This window comes from Mixophyes fleayi, chromosome 1, assembly GCF_038048845.1.
Source record: "Mixophyes fleayi isolate aMixFle1 chromosome 1, aMixFle1.hap1, whole genome shotgun sequence".
Classification (NCBI taxonomy): Eukaryota; Metazoa; Chordata; class Amphibia; order Anura; family Limnodynastidae; genus Mixophyes; species Mixophyes fleayi.
This window is the reverse complement of record NC_134402.1, coordinates 308,560,179-308,581,066: the sequence shown is the minus strand read 5'-3', so window position 1 is coordinate 308,581,066 and position 20,888 is coordinate 308,560,179. Positions and strand designations below refer to the sequence as shown.

General features: G+C 41.1%; 1 protein-coding gene and 1 long non-coding RNA gene across 2 annotated transcripts in view; one reads left to right on the top strand and one right to left on the bottom strand.

Moving 5' to 3' along the window:
- SLC7A7 (solute carrier family 7 member 7) overlaps nucleotides 1-12,256 on the bottom strand; it is a 29,435-nt gene extending 17,179 nt beyond the window's left edge. The window contains exon 1 of the mRNA XM_075211465.1: nucleotides 12,168-12,256. The gene's annotated coding sequence lies outside the window, so the exon portion shown is untranslated. The remainder of the gene's footprint in view (nucleotides 1-12,167) is intronic.
- LOC142157943 (uncharacterized) lies at nucleotides 8,478-9,209 on the top strand. Its single transcript, XR_012692701.1, has 2 exons — nucleotides 8,478-8,850; nucleotides 8,955-9,209. It is a non-coding gene; the product is annotated as an uncharacterized LOC142157943 (long non-coding RNA).
- Nucleotides 12,257-20,888: the final 8,632 nt, after the last annotated feature.

Genomic DNA, 20,888 nt, shown 5'->3' with positions numbered 1-20,888 from the left:
CTTCACTGTCGCTATGATACCTATTTATATACCTTCCGAAGAGGTTTTTATCCCTTTATATCTTTCAAAAATTGCAAATTTTGGAGGATTACCACATTGTAAAGTATCATATCTATTTATTATTAGAGATATCTGTTGCGGTCCCATCATTTTCTATCGCAGATGCAGTCCCCATAGAAGTCTATTGGGACTGTGAAAAATGCCCTATTTATCAAGCTCCAAAATTCGGAGCTTGACCCCGATAGTGAACGCCATCTGAAAATGTTGTTAGCTGTTCTATCCTATGGGGAGAACATCACAGGAATGGGACCAGGCTTTGTCCGCTTTCTTATTGCATAATGTGCAAATTTCAGGTCAGAACATATAAGTAACATGATCACTTTACTATAGACTATTTGCCAGGAAAAGCTCCTATCGGCTGAACAATTTTAATAAATAGGGACAATAAATAATATCTTATCATTGCGAAATGATAATTAACGTGAAGAAAATATGATGGGTCATAAATACACTTCTATGTCTGTTATAAGAGACTGCGGCTTCTTTGCGGACATGTTCACTAATTATACTTGGAGTATTTTTGTAATCATGTTGTATATTATTATATATTTACCTTTAGTTTTCCTACAGTGAGAGACAACCTTTCCATTTCCCTAAAATTCTCCTGTTTACTACTGTCAATCTCTGCAGTTTGTTACTCCGCAGGTATGTCCAAATTATGCATAATGTTTGTATTTTTATTTTATGTTAAAGGGATTGTCCACTTTGGGACACCCCTCACCCCATTTGCGTCCAAATCCAACTGTTTTTGAATAGATCAATGTCCTGCTGACAAGTGTTTTAAACCCGTGCATATGATCAGACTCTGCCAGCAAGTTATGTTATAAACATTTATTGTGCCTAGTACAGGGGAATGGATGTCATAGCTTTATATTATCGCTCTGTACAGGCATCAAAACACACATCTACCCTTTGCCTGCTCAGTATCATTATTATCTGATCTCTATAACTGGTGTCTTTCATGATGATGTCATACCTGTCCCATATCACTAAGCTATACATCCATTAAGTTTATTATCCCACATGGATAAGGATGACATAAGGGTTTTGGGAGGAGAGTATGTGACAAACAACTTTGTAGAAAACCTAAACGCCACAAGCAGACTGAGAAACACTGTTAGAGAAACTCAGAAAATTCCTAATAATCATTTCTCCTTGAGATTTCCTTTCCTCTATTTTCCTTCTAACAGGCCAGCATATAGCCACTTGTCCATCAAGGAGTGCCTCACATAAGTAGTACTAGCTCAACAAGCCTGTGGTCACTAACTCCGAAAGGTGAGTAGTTCATCTGTAAGGTATCACTTTATTAATACTACTTTGTCCATGGAAATAAATGTAGTACAATCGCTGTTTATGATTTTCCTAGTCTCATCTTTTCTCTCTTTTCCTCATGGCAACAGACTGTCAGGGGTATATTTATTAAACTGCAGGTTTGAAAAAGTGGAGATGTTGCCTATAGCAACCAATCAGAATCTAGATGTCATTTTGTAGAATGTACTAAATAAATGATAACTAGAATCTTATTGGTTGCTATAGGCAACATCTCCACTTTTTTAAACCCACAGTTTATTAAATATACCCCTCAGAGTATGCAAGCTTTTAAATACTTCCTCAAAGATTATCTTTTTAAACAAAGTTATAACTTGATCCCATAATAACTTGCTCTGATCATCTGATCTAAGAGAACTTTGTCCATATGGGTCAAAAAGCTCAAGGAACTGCAAAAGAGATCTGTCCAAAATTTCCCCTTCCTGCTAGCAGGGTCTAGAGGTCTAGGACTTATATATCTATCATACCTTATATAACATACAGATATGAATTAGTAGGTTAATGGTGTGGTAATTTTTCAGTGTTTCCCTAATTGAGTTAAAGTAACTATAAAAAGACTTTCATGGAAAATATACTTTTATGATAAATGTAACTGTTTTAACTTACATGATGAAATTAAAATTATTTCACTTTGATACCAAAATAAAGCCCTATCTCTCCTGAAAAAAGACCCCTGTGATATCTAGTAGATTGCACAAAGTAGTTAAAATTACTCCTTAGTTAAACCAACATATATAAAAACTGTGAAATGTAGTCTGTTCACAAACATATAAAAGACCCCAGTAATGAAAGGGTGATATCTAACCCTGCCTTTTCAACCTATCTTTTTCCTGCAAATACCAAGAACAATCCGATTACGTTATAAGGTGAAAGCTGATTACTTTTTATGTGGAAATCACAATGACGGAAGTTAGTGGGGCTGTTACGTTTTATTGGGGAAACTACTGTCATTAAAGTCAAAGGAAAAGCACTACCATTGAAGTCAATGGAGCAACTGTCAATGTTGCATGGAAAAGAATTTCCATTCACAGGGTATTTTTATTCTTTGCCAATTTTTGGGACTTTTTCATCAGCCACTTTTGGCCCAATGATTTTTTTTTTCCTTTTATGAGACAATAGGCGTCAGGGGGTGGATAAAAGGCTGTTTATGCAGAAATCCAGTGATGATTTTAAAAGATTAAAAGAAGAATACTTGCAATTATTTTGAATGATTTGTAAATAGACAAAATTAGGAAATGGCTTTAAGTACAGCAAATGGAGCCAAAAACAAAAACTTCTCTTTTTAGATACTTTTTAAATACTCACATAAAGTTGTCCACACTCTGTGGGATCAATGATTTGGCTATATGTGGGTTCTAAAATGACTACAATACATGATTAAAATGTGAAACTCTTGGAGTAGTTTTGATCTGGCATTGGAGGAAAACATTAAATGATGCGACACATTTCTGAAGCATGAATAACCAGTTCAGATTAACTTGGACATCCACATGTGTGGCCAAACAAGTAGATACGAATAGTTATCTTAATTACAAGAGTGGTCAACTGGATAAATGGAGTTTTGCTGTATAAAAAGAAACTGTTCAGCCTTGGAAGTGAAGATTAATTTAACATATACTTTGTAAGGTTTAGAGAGAGTTTATCCTAAAACCATAATCTCCAGAGCACTGAATAAAATTAGCAATGTAGAACAAGGAGATCTCTCTCTCTCTCTCTCTCTTTTTTTTTTAATTTTAAATAAAGCTTTATTGAAAATGTTTACAGAAGAGTTTCTAGAGGGGAGGATACAGAAAGAAAAGAGGGTTCAAGGAAGGAAGGGAATTGCATAACAAGCTAAACAATGGGGCACACATTTGTTGTTTTTTCTTGTAAGAAGTCATAATATGAGAAAAGCAATACGATGACGGCCATTGTTACCAATAAATTGTTGGCCGATATACATGATGCAGAATAGTACAAGTAGAAGGGGGCCGGCTGGAGAGGGACCAGGAAGATAAGAGAGGGGAGGAGGAGATTAGAGCAGCAGAGGGGGTAGAATTCTCTAGGCATTTATATCACAATTAAAATATGGGGGTTGGATGTCAAGAAGCAAAATAGTTACACCAGGACTGCCAGGTCTATAAAAATTGGTTAGGGCGATCATTAATGATGCTAGTAATTAGAGATGTTCACTGATCCCCGTGTTTTGGTTTTGGATCTGGATTAAGTTTGTGTTTTGGTTTTGGCAAAACCGCATTTGCGTGTTTTGTTTTTGGATCTGTATTTTTCAGAAAAAATAGCTAAAATATGTTAAAATCACATAATTGTGCTCTTTTTTTGCTCCTACATTATTATTAACCTCAATAACACTAATTTCCAGACATTTCCAGTCAATTTTGAACACCTCAGTAGTCACAATATTATTTTCATCCACTTTTGGACAAAGACTGCAGCGACCTGGCTGGATGCTAAGCGAAAGAGCAACGACACAAACACATGGCAATTCATAGCACATCTAGGAAACATAGCCACATAGCAGTTGCAGAAAAGAAAAGTGGTGCAAGCTGAAAATGTCCTTGGGCCCTTCCACCCACCTTTATGTAAGATATTGAAAAGGACATGTACAGTTAACAAGGCAAGTGCTCCAGCGACAAGGAGTCCAACTTTTATGGCTGAAGTGCTTGGTTTGTTAGGGCCCCCACTGTCAGGCACCGCACGCGATCTCCGGGACGGCCGCCTGTATCCACTATAGCGCGTCTGGCTACCTAGCAACCAGACGCGTCACTTCCGGCCGCTCAGTCGCTAGTTACAGCTACTACTGAGCGTTCCCGTTGCTTAGCAACGGGACGCTATGCTAAGCGCGCTAGGCGCTAATTATGACAGCGCTATGCGCTGAACTCCCATTGGCCCACAGGATTATTTAACCCCTCCTGGCGCTCCCCTCCAGTGCCAGAGTTTCAGGTCTCTACCCTGTCCTCCAGCATTCCCTCAGTGTTCCTGTGTATTGCTTGTCTCTTGATTCCTGCCTGCCTGTGACCCTTGTCACCCGGATTGCCTTGACTACCCCTATTGGATATCCCTGTGTACCGCGCTTCCAGAATGCTACCGACCCGGCTTGTCTCACCTTCCCTTCGGGTTCTCCTTATGTACCTTCATTGCCTGCCCCGTTACCGACCCAGCCTGTCTGACAACTCTTCTCGTGCTTCCCTCCTTGCGGGGGTCCCTGGTGAATTCCAGGGGCACGTTAGACTCCGCACCTTCCTCAGAGTAGTGCCAACGATAGCAGGTACGCTATACCAGTCGTGACACCCACAAAACAAGCTAACAAGCTAACAATATGCTTAAGGCACCTAAGCAAACAATGTTGTTAATGAACTCTGTGGCAAGTCATGCACCAGTGGAAGCAGCTCTTGCCAGTGATAAGAAGAAGGCCATTTTCATGCCTGGGCATATGACCAAGAAATCCACTTCTTATGTGTAGAATTATTTTTACCCAAATCCTGACAACAGTTGTCTAGCCATTTGTAACATTGTAAAGCCACAGTCAGTAGAGGTAGGGACCTTAACCATCTAGGAACCTCCTCCATGTTACGCCATTTGAAGCAAGTTCATGGAAAGCGCTTTGGAAAATCAGAAACTTATGCTAAAACAATAACAACAATCAGTCCAGCATCAGCTACCTCCCTTCTCTCAGCTAGATCCCAGCACCTGCAATCTACACCCCCATAACCTTCATCATCAATATCCTCACAAGTGATCAGAGTTGTCCTGCATCCAAGTTGCTAAGGTGAGATGACTCCTCCCCTATCCAGGACTCCTCAGAGGAATCCTTGACCATTAGACCTACTGCTGCTGCTGCTGAAGGGTGGATCTTCAACCCAAAAGCAGACCAAGAAGAAGACTACTAGTAGTTTAAAACAATTGACTGTTAAACAATTCTTTGCAAGAGGAAACAAGTAAGGCTGTCACCCAGTCGCACAGCGGATCACAGACGCCATAGCGACTATAATAGTATTAGATCTGCGTCCAATATCCACCATTAATGCAGCAGGAATAAGACAGTTAATTGAGGTCCTGTGTCCCTGTTACCAAATTCAATCTCAACACCATTTTTCTAGACAAGCAATTCCTCACCTGTACAGGAGGTTAGAAAAAAGAAAATAATTGGGATACAAAATGCCATTTTATCCATGGCAACATTTGCAGGGGATGTAACGATATACCAAAGACATTAGCATAAAGGGGCAGAGCTTTCACTATAGTTAACACCCAAAACCGCATAAAAAGAGAAGGCAACACTGTCTCTTCATTCATTCCTATTTTTTAACCTACAATGGATACAGTAGAAGAAGAAAAAGCAACTGCACTTTTCCTGCTTGCTGTGGCAAGAAGACTGCAGGTATGGAATCAAAGAGAAATAAGGAGAAAGAATAGTTCTTGTTGGAGCAAAGATTAGTTCAAGAGGACAGACACATTCTCTTATATGCCCCTGCTACAGGAGATACGGGACAACAACCCAGATGACTTTAAGAATTTCCTTCGTATGAATGATGCCACTTTTTAGGAACTGCTCCAACTGGTAACCCCTCCCACCCAGAGGGAGAACACCCATTTAAGGAGATCCATACCGCAACAGGGAGGACACTGGCAGATCTGAAATACAACACAGCTAGTTCACCTCAAGCTCTTGGCATGATAATACCTGACACCTGTGATGCTATCATCAAAGTTCTCTGTGATCAGTATATGAAGGTTGGTAAAAAGCAATAGTATTCATTCTAAAAAAAAATAATAACGGTTTATCTTCAGAGGTAGCCCTACTCATGAGGTCGCAGAGCAGCCGCTCCATTTCAGCTTGTATGCATTTGCTACTACTTCTCATTTTGTTAGCTATTGTTGCTCCCAGGAAATCAAATGTGTCCTGTTCCTTTCTTTTTGTCATCAAAGTGTTAGCGCAATGAAGCATCTTTTCTGTTAGTGCATCACTTTCTTGTATTTCCCTTATTCTACGTCTCTTTCGCTACTGAATGTTTTTTGCTAGTGCACCAGTTTCGGTCACGTCCTGGCTATCAGCAGTAAGCTGGCTTTCACGTGCAGTGCTATTACTTGTTGTATCTTCCTGGCCTGCAGCATCCGGCAAAAGGCCTTCAGACAGGAGTACAGGCTGAAAACTAGCAAAATAAAAATAATGAGAGTATGCAATTGCATGCATGTTCAAATGTAACCTATTTACACGTCTTTATGTTTCAGTTTCCATCAACAGAGGAAGACTGGAAAGTGATAGCGGAAGACTTTGAGAGGCTATGGAATTTTCCAAATTGCGGTTGTTCCGTTGATGTCAAACATGTCAGAATTATGCCACCATCAAACAGTGGATCTTTCTACTTTAATTATAAAGCATTTTTTAGCATTATTTTAATGGCCATAGTGGATGCGAACTATGAATTCTTATTTGTGGAATGGAAGAGTCTCAGATGGAGGTGCATTGGAGCATACTACCTTCCATAACAAACTACAAAACAATGCCCTAAACCTTCCATCGCGGAGTAGCACAAAATATGGACTAAACTTTGTGTTTGTGACAGATGTCGCCTTTGCATTGCACGACAATGTATTAAAACCATACCCACAGAGAAATCTGAGCATTGAAAGGCGTATATTTAATTACAGACTGTCACGTGCTCGGCGTGTAGTTAAAAATGTCTTTGGGATTCTAAGTAACAGGTTCCCAGTTTTTCATTCTGCCATAAACCTGCGTTTGGACAAAGTTGACAAAGTAGTGATGGCCTATTGTGTTCTGCGTAAATTTCTACGGCGTAAAAGCAACAGTGGCCGTACCACTCAGGTCACTGTGGACACTAATGCCGAGGACATGGAGGTAGTGGGCTTGACACCATTAGAGTGTGGAATTAAATCGTGAGGCGTACCTTACGTATTGCAACGGGGAGGGTGTCGTGCCATGACAGAATGATTGCTTATGACAACTGTTTATATGCATGTTATGTATTTTCATTGTTTTTTTGATTCTTTTAACATGAATAAACCTGTTACATGACAACATCATAACGTCTTCAGCTGCAGCTCCTGATTTTTTGGTGGCATCAACTTTATTTAATTCTTTTTTATACACAGTCCTAAGGTTCTGGATCTTGCTTTTTGCCCATTCCACAGTTGCCCCAGGGTGATGTGGCAGACATGCTTTTACAAGCTCTTGCATCGCCATGTTGCGCATTATTCTGTTTAAATAATCTTTGGATTTGGCTTTCCACAAACATGGGTGAGCCCTGTAGGTCTCAATAAAATCCTTCATTAGGTCAGCATTTCATTCGTAAGCCATTGTGTTCTATTGGCTACAATAAAAATAAACATATTTTACATCTGTGGTGTACAATAAAGCAAAGCAAGTACACATGTATGCACCTATTAGAAAGAACTTACCGTATATGTGAACGAAGGTACAGCTAAAACTGATCGTAAAATCCCTTTGTATGTAATGGTCCTGTATGGGTTAAAGATATAGCGAAAAATCTCCATACACTAGGTTATTATACACGAATAGGCATCACCCACAATGCTCTGTTCTCTGCGGGCATCGTTGCTAATTGGTTCACAGCAGAAACGAACACCCATGTCTGAGTGTATAAAATTACAGAGGAGCCTGTCTGGTGCCGAGGAACGTGAGAAGATGGTGGGTGAGAAGAAGGTGTCATTGGGGGTTGCAGCTATGGAGACAGAGACCCAGTCGAGATGGTGCTGGAAGGGTTAAAAAATGTTGAAAAAGTTAAGGTGGGGGGTGGAGATGTTCCTGAAGATGAAGAAATAAAATTTACTGCAGTTAAAAGAACAAAGTCAATGAGCCCAAGAGAGGTGGAGATGATGGTAAAAGTACTGGACCAGTATGGCTACGACTGTCAAAAGCGAAAGTACAGAAAAGTTAACAATAGAAAGGAACTGATAATGCAAAAACTACTGCGATTACTGAAGGAAAAACTTGGAAAAAAAATAAATAAATTCCAAGTCCAGAAGAGGTGGTCGGATAAAGAGGAAAGGAGACTGGAGCAAATTCATAGAAACATTTAAAAAGTGAGTAGCACGTGTAGTGTACCTGTTTGAAGGACTTTATGTATTTTATTCTAATTTCACATAAAGCAATGCAAACGCCTGATTTGTAACATAGATTTTTCTTTGTCAGAATGAAAAATTAACAGTGAGAAGGCCTGTTTAGATACCACTGATACTACTAATGTAACACCTGTTATCAAAAAAGAAAAATTTGATATTGAATACCAAGATATGAAAGAAGTTATACACGAAGGTATTTCAAAAACATGTGTAGACAACTGAATGCTTTGGGCACATACCTGTACCTTTATAATAACCAAAATGGTGCCTGTTTTTCAGAATCTATGAAGATTAAGCCTGCTATTGTTGCGATTGTACCAGAGGGACCACAACACAAACTGATCTCGAGCAGTGTGCACGGTGAACAAATGAGACTATTTCTGGTGTTAGATTAAGACTTTTATTAACTTTATTACAGATATAGAAGTTTAATGGTAAACATTTTATATTTTCTTGCTTCCTAGATACCATCATCATATCCGATGAAAGTTCTAAGGGAGAAAAAACGTTCTAAAGCTCCAGGATTATTTTAAATAAATGAAAGGGAATATAACCGACAATTAAAAACCTTGAGACTACTTTTGTTGAAATGTATATGATTTGCAACTGTTCTGCCACAAACCAGAAGCACCTTTAAAGTGTAATACTATTTTTTTCACTTGTCATATTCTTCAATAAAAATTTCTGTACTTTTTTCTGCAATAAAACTGTTGCATTAACACTGTGTGGTTTATTCTGGGTATTTTACAAATATTAGTTAATAAAGGTTAACATGACTTTATAAGTTTAATAGTTTATAAAGGTATAAGTTTATAAAGGGTTAATATGAATAGATTCCCAATATAGATGCAAAGGGTAATAACACACGTGCTTTACACAAGTCTAATGGTATGCAACAGACAGGTGTAATACACGTGTACAAAACACAAGTCAGTGATGTGCGGATACCGCACCACGTGGGAATGGTACAGGCATCACAAATTTACATACACACGCCCCCCAGGTCGAGGAAGTATCGGAGTATTGTCGTTGATCGGTTGAAAATTTATACACACTACACAACAGAAAGGAGATTGGAACGAAAATATTGAATGGTACGACCAACCAAATGAGGCGATAATCGTCCATTTGGGCAGACTTTCAACCATCGTGTCACTGCACACACTGACCCGACTTTCAACGAGCGGTCGTATGTCGGCTGTTTCAACTGATAATTGGACAAAAACCCTGTAGTGTGTACCCAGCTTAAGAGGCATACCGCTGACAACCTGTTTTAAAAACTATGGGATGTCAACATGGCTTATCATGCTTGGCCTCTACTGAGGATATGTGATTTCTGATAACGCCACCAATATTGTAAGAGCATTACAGTGGGCGGAATTTCATCACATTCCCTGTTTTTCTCACACATGTAGGAGATGCTGTCTGTGTCCCGAAATATTTCCGGTCATTTTCGGCATTCTGCAATAGCATGTAGGCGAATGTAGCAGCTGCAAGAAGAATAGAATTTGAGGGGAAATGTACTTTAGTACAGCGCAGTGGAGAATACTTTCCGTGTTGTGCAAGGTGCTGAAACCACTCGAAGAGAGTGGGGACACTGTTAGCTTAAGTCAAGTGATTCCCCAAATTAGACTTTTTGAAAAGCAGCTAGAGAAATTGAAGGAGGAAGAGAAACAAAACCATTCCGATAACTATGTTGGACTTGTAGATGAAGTACTTTTTTCGCTTCGCCATTACATTTTAGCAACTGTGCTCGATCCTAGGTTTAAGAGCTATGACTTCTTTTTCTTTCCAAGTGACCCAGATCTCAAGAGATGTAATGAGCTCCTGGTCAGCAAGCTGACAGCTCAAGTGGTACATGACACAACGATGTCACCTTCTTCAGTTTCTCTGGCAAATGCTTCTAGGAAAAAAGTTAGCTTTCCCAAGATACCCAGTGGTGATGCAGATGAGTCAGCACAACATTTTGACATATAGTCTGGTCTAAAAGAATTTCCCAAAAATCGTCATAGCTCTGCCGTAAAATGAACTACAAATTTCATGAGGAAGACCATTACCGGCAATTACATCAAAGTACACAGACTTCTGTGATTGTGGATTTCAGCGGGGATGAATTAGTTTTGTTTTAGGATGATGTACACACTGATGAGGGGGAATATGATGACAGTGTATATTGCAGGTGCTGAGATCTAGCTGAGAGAAGAGAGCTAGCTGATGCTGGTATCCTTGGTAATATTTTGGGTAGAATGGCATGTTGACAATTTTATGTTTTTCTACAGTAAACTTTCACCTTTATTAGAGAGGTGTTTATTTCTTTAACAAGATTTTTATTTACATTTTTGTTTCCCTGACTTAAAGCCACTATGCACTTGAACATAGGCTTTAGCACATAAGGTAGATTGATTAGTATCATCATGACTGAGACTGGAGAGTGACAAGAACAAAGTGACTGAAGAGTGACAAGGACAATGCCGCTCCTCCTGTTTCTGTATGAGCTTTGGTACAGTAGAATGTCCCTGGAGACTTTTAAGAACACTGACAGCCCTATTATTACAATTTCTGTTTCAGCAGTGAACACTGCCCCTCTCTTATTTCTGGGTGAGCTATGGCACAGTACAATGTGACTGCAAATTTTGAAGAATACTGCCAGCCCTATTATTTCTATTTCAGCAATGACAATAAGCAATGGACCTCTCCTGTTTGTGTGTGAGCTATATACCACAGTACAATGTGACTGCAGATTTAGAACAAGACTACCAGCCCTATTATTTCTATTTCAGAAATGACAATTAGCAATGGAGCAATGGAGCTCTCCTGTTTGTGTGTTAGCTATATAACATGGTACAATGTGACTGCAGATTTAAAACAAGACTGCCAGCCCTATTATTTCTATTTCAGCAATGACAATTAGCAATGGAGAAATGGAGCTCTCCTGTTTCTGTGTGAGCTATAACTCAGTAGAATGTCACTGGAGACTTTGAAGACACTTTGAACACTGCTACCCCTCCTCTTTCTTTTCTAGCTATGACGCTGCCCAACTGCACTAGAGATTGCCAAGAACCGTGCTACCCCTTCTGTGTCTCCGTGAAATTGCGGTTGGTAGCCGTGGAGGGCGGTACTTAAAGAATCCAAAACTCGTGAGATCCGACGATGTAACAATGATGTTTTACTTTTTTTTCAATTCCGAGGGTGCGCAAAAGTACCGAGCTGCCTCGGAACTATTAAGTTTGGGTGGGCTCGGTTCTCCGAGAACCGAGCCTGAGCATCTCTACTAGTAATATGTTCCAATATGTCAATCTGACTGTCACGAATGCCCAGCCTGTCTCAGATGCAGCAATCTGAACAGCTTGCCGTCACCTTAGTCACTTACCAATGAATACAATTTGTCTGTCAACACAAAGGCATTTGTGTTCACCAAAACGACTTCTTAAAATTTTACACTTAAATCACATACACATGTAGCATGAGCCTCACTTGGCTCCGTAAGCTCACAAAGAATCACGGAGAATATACTAGATTAAATTTATTTAATCCGAAAAATATTTCCAAGGCTTAATTACAAAGCAGTTAAATGCAAGACATACAAAATAACTTGCACAAATAAGTTTCAGAAATAAAATAGGAAATTGTAACAGATACTGGATTACTATTACTAATCTTGATTAGCGGCGGCTTACCTGAGGTACGGAGTCTAACAATCTCCCCGGTGTTCACCAAGAACCGCCGCAAGGCGGGGTGGGCTTTGCTGCCAGGAGTCGCAGGTCGCAGTCCTCAGGTTCGCCCCAAGATGTAGTGCAGCGGAGTGGAGCGGAAGATGCGGAGTCAATCAAGCCGGGTCGGTGCACAGGAATGGAGGCAGGCAGAATCAGGAGGCAATTCGGAGTCAATCAGGCCGGGGTTGGTACACAGGTCACAAGAGTAGAGGGATAGTCAGCAAGCCGGGTCGGTACACAGGGGTTGAAGAGCCAGGATAGTCTAACAAGCAGAGATCAGAACACAGGAAGACACAGGAGACTGGAAGACTCAGCAATCCACGAAGCACAGGAGCCAGGAACAGGTAAGTGGTAACTTGTTGCTCTGACAAGGCTGCAGTGTCCAGGTGAGCTTAATATAGTCTGTGGATAGTAAAAGCCGCCTCCCAGCCACGATCATGTGACCACCCAAACCAGGAAGTGCTGCTGTACACAGAGACAGGAAAATCAGCAGCATGAAATCAAGTGAGTTTGTGACAGTACCCCCTCCCTTAAGGGTGGACTCCGGACACCTAACAGGGTTTTAGGGGAAATTTTTTATGGAGCAGTTTGAGTAGACGGGGAGCATGCAGATCAGTGGCTTTAACCCAGGAGCGCTCCTCAGGGCCATAACCCTTCCAATCCACCAAGAACTGAATGGAACCTTGAACTTTGCGAGAATCCAGAATAGTCTTAATCTCATATTCCACTTGATTCTGGTCCACAATAGGAGGAGGAACTCTTGATGGAGAGGAGAATTTGTTGGTTACCATTGGTTTTAACAAGGAGACATGAAAGACATTTGGAATGCGTAGGGAAGGAGGCAGTCTCAATCTGAAAGCTACCGGATTGATGACCTCAGAAATAGCAAATGGGCCAATGAACTTGGGAGCAAATTTCTTACTGGGAACCTTTAAAGGAATGTTTTGTGTGGATAGCCATACCCTGTCACCGATAGAAAAGCTTGGGCTTACTCTCCTCCTCTTATCATAAGATTTCTTGGAACGAATGGTTGCGCTCTTTAAATTCCTCTTGGTTTGTTCCCAAATAGAAAAGAAGTTACGAAACAATGAGTCCACTGCCGGAACTTCGGAAGGTGTAATTTGAGAGAAGGTGGGTAGTCTAGGATGGCAGCCATAAAGAACAAAAAAGGGGGAGTTAGAGATGGCCTCATGAAAATGATTGTTATGGGCAAACTCGGCCCAAGGGAGAAGATCCACCCAGTTATCTTGATTACTTGAGATAAATATTCTTAAGAATTTTTCTAATTCTTGGTTGGTTCTCTCCGTAGACCCATTGGACTGGGGATGATATCCGGAGGAAAAATCAAGCTTAATTCCGGACTTACTGCAGAAGGACCTCCAAAATTTTGATATGAACTGTGATCCACGATCGGAAACAATATGTTGAGGACAGCCATGGAGGCAAAATATTTCTTTAATAAAAATATCGGCTAAGGAGGAAGAAGATGGAAGACCTTTAAGAGCAATAAAGTGGGCTGTTTTAGAGAACCGATCCGTGACCACTAGCACCACAGTACAGGATTTGGAAGGTAGAAGGTCTGTGATAAAGTCCATCGAGATCTGTGACCACGGGTATTCAGGAATGGGTAATGGGAGCAAACATCCATAAGGTCTTTGAAGAGAGGTCTTGTGTTGAGCACATTTGGAACAAGCAGAAACAAATCTCTTCACATCTTCCAGTAAAGAAGGCCACCAGTAACATCGGGACAACAAGTCCCAGGTTTTGCGGATGCCGGCGTGCCCAGCGAAGAGAGAGCGATGAGCCCAGCTGAGGAGTTGAGTTCGTAGACGTGGCAAGATGAATGTTTTGCCCGGAGGGCAAGCCTTGTTAAGGTGTGTTGTTGCCAAAACTCGACAGGGATCTACAATGAATTTATTGTCCTCCAAAGGTTCCATATCAGCTGGATCAAAAGAGCGGGCAGTACGTAAGTAAAGTAAATTCTTGTGATCGGTATATATGGTGATTGGAAATCGTGCCCCTTCTAGTAGATGTCTCCATTCGGATAGAGACAACTTGATGGCCAGGAGCTCCTTGTCGCCAATCCTATAATTCCTTTCCACAGGTAACAAGCGACGGGAAAAGAATCCGCAAGGATGAAGTGTGCCAGAAGGGCTCCGTTGTGAAAGTACGGCTCCAGTACCAACGGAAGACGCATCTACCTCCAGGATAAAAGGACGTGAACAATCAGGCTGTTGCAGATTGGGTGCAGATGAGAAGAGAGACTTTAATGATATGAAGGCTTGGATAGCCTCAGTGGACCATACGCTAGCATCAGCAGATTTACTGGTCAATGCAGTGATAGGAGCCACCAAAGAAGAATAACCTTTGATGAACTGACGATAGTAATTGGAGAATCCTTGGAAGCGTTGGGTAGCCTTAAGACCAGAAGGTTGAGGCCAGTCAAGTATGGCTTTCAGTTTGGTGAGATCCCTCTGCAGTCCGGTGCCAGAAATAATATATCCCAGGAAAGGAATTTGTTTCTGCTCGAAGGCGCATTTTATCTAATGTGCAGAATAGATGATTTTTTCGGATACGAGAGAGAACCTCTAATACATGACTGTGATGAGATACTAGATCTTGAGAAAAGATGAGGATTTCGTCCAAGTAGATGACTACGGATTGATACAGGAGATCTTGAAAGAGCTCATTTATAAAGCCCTGAAAGATAGCCGGGGCATTACATAACCCGAAGTGCATGATCAGGTATTCAAAGTGGCCGTCTCGGGTGTTGACCACTGTTTTCCGTTCATCCCCCTCCTTAATGCGTATGAGGTTTAACGCTCCTCTAAGATCTAGTTTAGAGAAGATGGTGGCACCCTTAATACGGTCGAACAATTCAGAAATCAGTGGCAGAGGATACCAATTTTAATGGTAATAGCATTCAGGCCTCTGTAATCTATGCAAGGGCGGAGACCCTCATCTTTCTTTTTTACGAAGAAGAAGCCAGCCCCAGCTGGGGAGGCAGACTTGCGGATGAAGCCCCTTTTTAGATTTTCTTGGAAGTACTCCCCCATAGCCTTAGACTCCGGAAGAGAAAGGGGGTAAACACAGCCCCTGGGAATAGGTTTACCATGTATAAGATCAATGCCACAATCCCTGATTCTGTGAGGAGGGAGTCTTGTGGCCTCTTGTTGACAAAAAACGTCAGAGAAGGGTTGGTATGATTCAGGCAGAAGAGACACTGGAAATGTTTGGGAACGTCTGGGAATGTCTGGAGGGACCACCTTCTGGAGACAATGAGAGAAGCAGAACTGTCCCCAGGACAATATGTGACCTGATTTCCAGTCTAGGGTGGGAGAATGGAGACAAAGCCATGGAAGTCCTAGGATGACTGGGTTGGTAGATTTCTGAATTACCAGAAAGGAAATCTTTTCCTGATGAAGCGCTCCGACCTGGAGAAGAAGGGGAATGGAATGGTGCGTACCAGGATGAACCCCTCAGGAATTCTTCTCCCATCAATGGACAGCAGTGAGATGGGTTGTTCCAAGGCTTGTGTGGGAATGGAGAATTGTTTGACTACTGCGGCTGAGATGAAATTTCCTGCGGCTCCGGAGTCAAGAAGTGCAGACTGCGGGAAAGTATTATGTCCTAACTGAAGGGAAATAGGAATAGTAAGGCAATCATTACTACGAAGAACTGAATGACACTGAGAAAAGAGGCCCAATGATACAGCTCCCGAACTCGTTAGGCCCTGTCGTTTCCCGGACGTTTGGGACAAGAACTTAGAAGATGGCCACCTTCTCCACACTACAGACACAACTTGTTCCGAAATCTCCTCTCCCTCTCCTCGGCCGACAGGTGGGTCCTCCCCAGTTGCATAGGGTCTTCGGGAGGAAGAACAGGTGTTTGGAAGTTGGGAGCCAAGCGAATCATACTGCGCCGAGATTGTTCTTTCTTGGAACTACGTTCCTTGAAACGCAAATCTTGACACAGAGGGAGATGATATCATCTAGAGACGTAGGGAGTTCCCGAGATACCAGCTCGTCTTTGATCCAAGCTGAAAGGCCCTGCCAGAACATAGCCACTAGAGCCTCGTCATTCCAGCAGAGTTCAGAGGCCATTGTTCTGAAGTGGACTGCATGCTGTCCCACAGACTGATTTCCTTGGCAAAGACGTAATAAGCTGGTAGCGGCATTAGATACCCTTCCTGGCTCGTCAAATATCTTCTTGAAAGTGGACAAAAAGGTGTTGAAGTTATACAGAATGGGATCATTCCTCTCCCATAAAGGGGAAGCCCATGCTAACGCTTGACCGGACAATAGTGAAATCACATAGGCCACTTTAGCTTTTTCGGAAGGGAAGTTCCCTGGCAACAGCTCAAATTGTATGGAGCATTGATTTAAAAATCCTCTACAATATTTGGGGTCCCCATCGAACTTAGGTGGGTTAGGTATCCGTAACTGCGAGGAAGAAGCTGCCGCTACGGGCAGTGGTTCTGGGGCTGGGACCGCAGGCGCAGGTGGTCCGCTAGCCACAAAGGTGTTCTGGACAACATCCAACCGAGTGAATAAACTATTGAGGAATTTTAAAAGTTGCTCTTGGTTAGCCTCTTGCTTATCCATCCTTCCCACTAAATGCTCCAACAGATCTTTTGCCGCTAAATCCATGGTCAGAGCAAACTGTAACAGATACTGGATTACTATTACCAATCTTGATTAGCGCTGGCTTACCTGAGGTGCGGAGTCTAACAATCTCCCCGGTGTTCACCAAGAACCGCCGCAAGGCGGGGTGGGCTTCGCTGCCAGGAGTCGTAGGTCGCAGTCCTCAGGTTCGCCCCAAGATGTAGTGCAGCGGAGTGGAGCGGAAGATGCGGAGTCAATCAAGCCGGGTCGGTACACAGGAATGGAGGCAGCCAGAATCAGGAGACAACTCTGAGTCAATCAGGCCGGGGTCGGTACATAGGTCACAAGAGTAGAGGGATAGTCAGCAAGCCGGGTCGGTACACAGGGGTTGAAGAGCCAGGATAGTCTAACAAGCAGAGATCAGAACACAGGAAGAGACAGGAGACTGGAAGACTCAGCAATCCATGAAGCACAGGAGCCAGGAACAGGTAAGTGGTAACTTGTTGCTCTGACAAGGCTGCAGTGTCCAGGTGAGCTTAATATAGTCTGTGGATAGTAAAAGCTGCCTCCCAGCCACGATCATGTGACCACCCAAACCAGGAAGTGCTGCTGTACACAGAGACAGGAAAATCAGCAGCATGAAAGCAAGTAAGTTTGTGACAGTTTTCAATTCCGGTCAGCCAAACATCTGGCTGCAGTGAGAATGTGTCTTGGGAGTTTCCATATCAATCCGTGGACTCCAGGAGGTAGACTTTATCGAAGGAAATAGGAAAGGTGATATGGGATTTATAATTGTGTAATTTTACGAATTAGGTCTGCCACTGCTCGCCAAAGGGGGACAATTTAAGGACAGCTCCACCAAGCATGGGACAGAGGGCAACGCTGGTCGCAACCTCGCCAGCAGAGGTCTGGTACATTCAGCTAAATTGCCTTTATCCTGGAGGGGACTAAGTACCAACGGAATAATAGCTCATACAAATTTTCTTTTATCCAAGTGCATATTGAAGAATTAGCTACTGATTCCTGGATAGATTTCCATTCATCTAGTTTGAGAGTCTCAGCCATGTCCTCCTCCCACTGCAGTTTGTGTTATTATTTATCAGTTAAGCTGCGGTGCAACAAGAGGAAATAGAAAGTGGAAATGAGCCCTCTAGAGGAGGAACCGTTGAGGCAGAAAGACTCTAGTGGGGAAGGGCAGCAGGTCGAGCATTGATCAATCTGAGTGTGGTATAGATGTCGAATTTGAAGGTACTGGTAGAAAGTGGAAGTTTGGAGATGAACAAAAAAATCTTTTAACATATTAAGTGAAGGAGCCAAAACAAAGCAGGCACAACAAAGCAGGGTACTATGTGTTATGGGATTTAATTAGAATGAGAGAAAAATGACAAAGTCTATTACTTGTGGAGCAAAATGGCTGCATTTGTGGATGGGTTGAAATTTGCACATGCAAAGGGGAGGAGTGGGAAGAGTGAAGGTGTTGCCACTGAAGTATGGAAGAGATGCATCGGTGCACCTAGCTACTGTAACTGTTTTCTTCTGGAGGCCGCAAGGATTCAAACACACTGCTAGTATTTATTCATGATGCTCCTGAAGTCCCGTTTGTTATGACTGCTTTGTCCAAGTGAGAAGATTCATGCACCTCCCCACCAATCATATACAGTTCTGTTAATGTAGTTCCTATAAATATGTATTTTATAGTACAGTATAAGTTACAGTACCATCTACAGTTTACAGCTGATGTTATGACCTGCAGTAGCTGGGAATACCCAGTTCAAAGCTTACTATGCACCGGTTAGAAATCCACCACAGTAAAACAGGTGTAGTGGTTTACTATAAAAGTTCTCTGCCCATAGTAAGTTTAACATGACTGTGAGGGAATATACCCAGGTATTACATTTCATTTACAATCAGAGAGTCTGGAATTCTTGTAGGCAGCCCTGTATGCCTCCCCCCTCCCACGGTGGATTCCAGTGTAATTATTAAGAGAAGCACCTCTGCTGTGACAACTTTGCTAACCCTGTGGTCTAAGTATAATGAGCAGAAATACCTAACACCATGCTCATTATACCAAAAGAACACATAGAATAACTTTAAATTGAATAGAAGATTCCCAAAAACCTTCATTCATCGCTTTATCAGATATTAAAAAAAAACATTTTTTCTTCTCTATTGAATAAAATTTTCAACTTGATTCATTATAGTCCAAATGGGGGAAAAAAGGAAAAATCACTATAAAAATGACCTTCTACTGAAGAAATAGGATCACAGCCCAAGAAAACAGTCACAATATCCCCTATTTCCATGATTTATTAAAGCCATAAATAAGGCTAAAACTGAGCAGTGTTTTAGGACAAAACTGGAATTATGCAATTGAACATGTGATACTAAAGGTTTAGGATGTTTAGTGAGAGCTTATGTTGATTTGTGACATCCTAATGTAGCCATTAAGAGGGACCGCCATATAACTCCTACTATGGATGACATTATATATAGTCTCACAGATCCATGTTTCTTTTCAAACTGGATCTCAGTAGGAGTCATGACAGCTCACCATATTTTCAACTCATCTTGGTACACAGGTCTGTCATTTGGAATTTCTTCTGCAACAAAAGTATATCAAATGCTATTCAACAGGTTATTCAGCCAATACTGAATGCTATCAAGTACAATGATGATGTTTTTGGAGCTGTTTTATCTGGCTTAAAATCAGTGTCTTTAAGGTAAAAATTTGACATTAGATAAAGACAAGTGTCTGTTCCTCCAAACAATACTCAAATATTTTCTAACATTTTTACTAAAGAGGGTGTGAGCACTGATCCGCACAAAGTTCAAACAATCACGCTTGATCAACCTAATAATGTTGGATACGTCAATGTTTTTCTTGGAATAACTAACTACTGCACATGGCTTATTCCAAATCATTAAACTTTAACTGTCCCACAGAGAAGTTACAAATACGAGTGCTTGTTTGGTATAAACTTTGTCGTATTCACATGAATTTGATGACATCAAAAAAAATATAAAATAGCACAATGTGTTATTGCAATCCTGCAACAAAACTCACTGTGGATGCCAGTCCTCTTGGAATAGGAGCTGTTTAACTCAGATACATTCTGTTGGTGATCATCAAATTTTACAATTCTGACATATCAAGCCCTCATGATTCTTTTTGCAAATTCAAAACTAACAGCTATAGAATGATGGTGTTTACACTTGCAAGCATACAATTTTTCTGTCAGTCATAGGTCTGGTATTGATGTGACACATCTTTTTTCTGTGCGGGTGTGAGTTGGTCGCTGACACTACGTTGATAATACATCATATTACATTTCAAGGCACCAGTTGACATCTAATATCTTATCTTATCTTCTGCAATTTGTAAACACTGCAAGAATTTATAATACATGATGATTCCATCATTCTGAAAGGAAATATAATAGTTATTCGTTCTGTGGTACGAAAGCAAGTGATTGATATTGCTCATGCTAGTCATCTAGGGATAGTAAACACCAAGCAACTTTTATTAGAAAGTTCCCTCCCTGCAACATCTTGTTGAATCAGAAATCCAGAGGTTTGTGTTTACACATAATAACACAGAATCAATAGAAATGACTGTTTAGCCAGATAATATCTGGGAATATGTTAATGTTGACTTTTATGGCCTAATCAATAATGGCAAATACATAGTAGTAACTGTGATTGAGTATTCTCAATATCTGGGGCCTGATTCATTAATGATCTTAACTTGAGAAACTTCTTATTTCAGTCTCCTGGACAAAACCATGTTACAATGCAAGGGGTGCAAATTAGCATTCTGTTTTGCACATAAGTTAAATACTGACTGTTTTGTCATGTAGCACACAAATACTTGATAGCTTATTTGTACACTGAAATTTAAAGTTGATATTTGTGTGCTACATGAAAAAACAGTCAGTATTAAACTAATGTGCAAAACAGAAAACTAATTTGCACCCCTTGCATTGTAACATGGTTTTGTCCAGGTGACTGAAATAAGAAGTTTCTCAAGTTAAGATCCTTAATGAATCAGGCTCCTGGTTCTTAAAATAATATTAACTTCAGC